Here is a 4,795-nt window from a genome sequence, read left to right as displayed (position 1 = left end):
CGTGTGGATTAGTGTGTGTGTGGATTGGTATATGTGTGAGGATTGGTATATATGTGTGGATTGGTATATATGTGTGGATTGGTATGTGTGTGGATTGGTATATATGTGTGGATTGGGATTTATGTGTGGATTGGTATATATGTGTGGATTGGTATATATGTGTGGATTGGTGTATATATGTGTGGATTGGTGTATATATGTGTGTGGATTGGTATATGTGTGTGGATTGGTGTATATGTGTGTGGATTGGTATGTGTGTGGATTGGTAAATGCGTGAGAGTGATGGGTGTTATGCTGTACCATTTCCAATGTCTTTTTTCATGATCTAATTATGCTCTAAAAGTACATCATAACTCCCATCACTCTATACTGTTCCATACAGTGGCAGAGCTGGGAGACAGAGGCCTTGCACCCCCACCACAGGACTCCTGAAAGGTAAGTGAACTTCAAAGAGGGAGAGGGTAGATAGTTAGGAGGGGGTAGTTGCGGCGGGCTTAAGGGGCTCTGCGTTAATGCGGCCATATAGTACCAGTCAGTCCGGTCCTGAGTGGGCCTATTTTAAGGTGGGGGCCTGGAGCTGCAGCTCCATTAGCCCCTAAGTCAATCCTGCCCTGCCACAGGCGCGGTCGCAGTTGCTGCTTGCTTCGGCAACAAGGTAAGTAGGGTGAGGGGGGTGGGTGCAGTGAGAAGGGGCAGAGGGGGGTTAGATAGTGAGAAAGGGGGAGGGGATAGATAAAGGCGCTACATATTGAGAAGTGGGGAAGGGGGTTACATAGTGAAAAGGGGCAGATAAGATGAAGAGAGGGGGTAGTGTGAATGCGTATGAGAATGAATGAATGAATAAATGTGTGGATGAATTGTGTGAATGCGTATGACAATTAATGAATTCATGTGAGGATGAATTGCTTGAATGATTTGTGAGACTGCATTAATGAATGTGTTAATGATTTGTGTGAATGATTAAATGCAAAGGTGGTACATGAAGGGTGGGCTTTAACAATAAATAAATAAATAAATAAATATGGGCTGCTCAGGCTTAAATGCCCGGGCCTATTTTTTGTCCCAGTCCGGGCCTGCATGGGTGTTATTGCAACAAACACAACTGTATGGATCCTCAGCTCAGCTTCGGTGTATAGTCCCAATTAATATTTGTTTACCTTACTGCTGGTTCATTTCAACACAGCCACAAGATGACTCGATGGAAGACAATATATTACTCTCTATCACAGATTTAAAGTCTGGTTCACTTAAGCAAAAAACTTACTGGAGTCTAGCTGCAAAAGGAGAGTGACAATGAATTTTACATATTGCTGGGTAATGCTTGTCTAAGACCACCATGGAGTATACAGAATTCATAGATGTCCTGTTTGATGTGGCTGGTTTGTGTAACCTACTTATTGATTGCTATTATTCACAGGGTCATATCTAATCATGGTGTAAGAGGTTTCGGAGGAGATTAAGCTCTGAATGAAAGGGAATTTACATGTTTTTTCTTTGCGTTGGAAAATAGTTGCATAAGTAGAGGATTAAGAAATTCTGTAATCTCTGCCAAAACCGTTCGCTAGAAACGGCTGCTGCTTATTCATTGACCACTCCTATATTAAAAATACTTTTTTTGCGATGACGTGTATACCTGTAGAAAACATAATTGAATATATGAAATACAATTCAGACAGCTAAACACTACCTTAATTGTGCACTAAATTAACATTTTCATTGCCAGTTTACAAGAGACTTTCACCTGTTCAGGACCTCCCTATACTTCTCAGTGCTGTTGTAAATATCATTGATGTGTGATTCTGACAGATCTATCTGTGTTAATGACAATTACGAGCATCCATGTTGATAAAACATTTAAAAAATCTGTTTTCCTCACCTTTAAGATCTCTAGGCCACTAACTTTGCACTTGAGCCTTGCTATATCCATCAAAACATAGAATCTGACTGCAGATAAGGACCATTTGACCCACCTGGTCTGCCTATTCCCACTTCTGATGGGAGGTTGTTTATCTTCTATGCTCTCAGTAAAATAAAACTTCCTTACATTACAACTAATGATATCGCCACCACCCAAGCAATCCCTTATCTTCGGTCTCATTCCCTTTCAAACTCTCAATTAATTTTAATTTTGTAAGAGCAGGACCCTCTTCTCATCCTATACCAGTATGTGTCACATTTCTTCATGTTATTGTTCATCATGCATTTTCTCTAATTTAATGTTAATACTTTTTTTTGTTTCCCATGTTTCTAATAATAAATATGCTGGCGCTCTATAAGTAAAATCATCACATCAATACTGGTTTACCAAACAACAAGGAGTATAGTATACTACTTTTTCTAACATAAATGGTAGGCCATAATGTAAGAAGGTATGAGTAGGCCTTTCATAATGCATTGTGAATGACTGTATGTTTTGTATCATGGCATTTAAACCTTGTGTATTATGGAATAAAACACAGTTTTTTCCCTAAGGCCCTCCAAAGCTTAGTTATTCAAATCAAATAAGAATCAAATCCTTACTACAATCACCTTTTTTGCGCAGTCCATTAATCCATTGTTGGGAGGGGATCACCGTATTTGCTCGAATATAAGACGACCCCTCAAAATTTGTATATTAATTTAGAAAAAAAGCCTAAATATAAAACTATACTATAGGAAAAATGTTTTATTAGTAAATATTAATTCACATGTAAACTGATATGCCTTATACCCCCCTGTATGCCACTCTGCCTCCCTGATATGCCTTATACCCACCTATATATCCCCCTGACTTACCGATGTCTCCCTAGACTTATTCCCCCGTGCTCCAGACTCCCTGGTGTCAAGTTGGGGAAGCCGCCGCTGCGCGCAGACAACCTCTGCTGCTACCCGGGATGTCCGCCGCTGCACTGCTTCTAAGACTGAGCACCGGAAGGTCACGTCTCGCCGGTGCTGCGTCAAAGAAGGCCCAGCTAAAGCGTCGGGTAGGAGCGGAATTGGTCTGAGCGCGTTGCGCAGATGTTCACTGGCTGCCAGAGAGGAGGATCCAGGTCTCCTGCAGCGCTGTGGGGGATCCTCCTCTCTGGCAGCCGGTGAATGTCTACACAATGTGCATAGACAACCTCTGCTGCTGCTGCTGGCCGGTACTTCCGCTGGGGCTTCTATAATGGAGCACCGGAAGGTCATGTCATGCTGGCACTCCGTCATAGAAGCCCCGGCAGAAGTGCCGGCAGCAGTGGAGGTTGTCTGTGAGCATCGTGCAGACGTCTACCGGCTGCCAGAGAGGAGGATCCAGGTCTCCTGCAGCGCTGCGGGGGATCTGGATCTAAGTCTTGTAGTCAGACCTCTATTTGAATATAAGACAAGGGACATTTTTCAGAGCATTTTCTATGAAAAAAAAACTTTTTGCTTATAATCGAGCAAATACAGTATTTTTCTAAAGGTCTAATGGCTAATAATAACCCACAAACTATTCACTAATTTTCTGATTATATTTTGCATTCTAATTAATTACTTCTAAAACATTTGTATTTCTAATTGCCTGCTCAAATATTTAATTATTCAAGCACTTTTGATTTAGCTGTTAACTTCGCCTCTGTGTGCATGTTAGGTATAACATATGCTATACCTATCTTTTGGGCTATAAAACTGAAGATTTTTGTAAAGTAAACATGATAATTCTTTAGTAAACGGCCAGGGATCATTATTCCTAGTTGTATCAAATTAAATATACACTATATGGACAAAAGTATTGGGAGACCTGAACATTACACCAGCAGGGACTTTTATGACATCCTTTCCAGTTCATCCCAAAGGTGTTTGATGGGGTTGAGGTCAGGGCTCTGTGCAGGCCAGTCAAGTTCTTCCACACCAAACCTATCCAACCATGTCTTTATGGGCCTTGTTTTGTGCAGTGGGGCACAGTCATGCTGGACTACAAAAGGGCCTTTCCCAAACTGTTCACACACACAGTTGGAAGCATAGCATTGCCCAAAATGTCTCGGGATGGTCCCTTCAGCATACCAAGACATTTTGAACAATGCTATGCTTCCAACATATGGTGTATGTAAATATGACACGCTTGTATAAATACCATGTCTTCATTAAAACACTACTGTTAATGTATGTGAACAGGGTGACTCTAGGATTTATTAAACCTAAAAAATACAATGGAGGGGCTAAAAGAATTATATAAAACTAAACAATCTGACATATACATGCATGTATGTTTAAGAAGTACAAAATAGATAACACCTACATGTGCCCCCCCAGCCATTCTCCAATTGGGGGCCAAAAGTGTATGGAATAATAGATCTGGTAAAAGATGCCATAAATTTAGTGCTGAAATAATAATTAATTCAGTTTTCAAAACAAAGAGCTAGTGAATTAGTGCCCTGGTGAATCACCATGACTGTCAATGTAAACAAACAGTGAGGCGGGACAGGGCATAGTCCCCTTTTATCCAGAGTATGAATGACGGGGAGGACTGACACCTCAGGCAGGAGGCAGAGCGGCAGTGAGGGAGTCTGACAGCTTGATTTGCTTCTGGCAGCGCCATAACCGTGCCAGCCGAGGGATACCTGCGTGTATAAGGAGGTACATAAAGACAGCTATATATATATGTGTATATATATATAGATCGGTATATGATTCTGTGGGGTGCCATTAACGGGGGAGGGGGCACATGGTTGAACCCCACTCAGGCTGCGGCAGTGAGGCGGGGAAGGGATTAGACAGCGCCGGAGACCCGCACCTTGTGCTGGATGTCTGCAGCCTGACACACACACACACGTGATCACACGCATCGCACCGACAC

Source organism: Spea bombifrons, chromosome 1 (assembly GCF_027358695.1).
Source record: "Spea bombifrons isolate aSpeBom1 chromosome 1, aSpeBom1.2.pri, whole genome shotgun sequence".
In the NCBI taxonomy this organism is placed as follows: Eukaryota; Metazoa; Chordata; class Amphibia; order Anura; family Pelobatidae; genus Spea; species Spea bombifrons.
The sequence above is the reverse complement of the archived record's forward strand: the minus strand, read 5'-3'. Positions refer to the sequence as shown.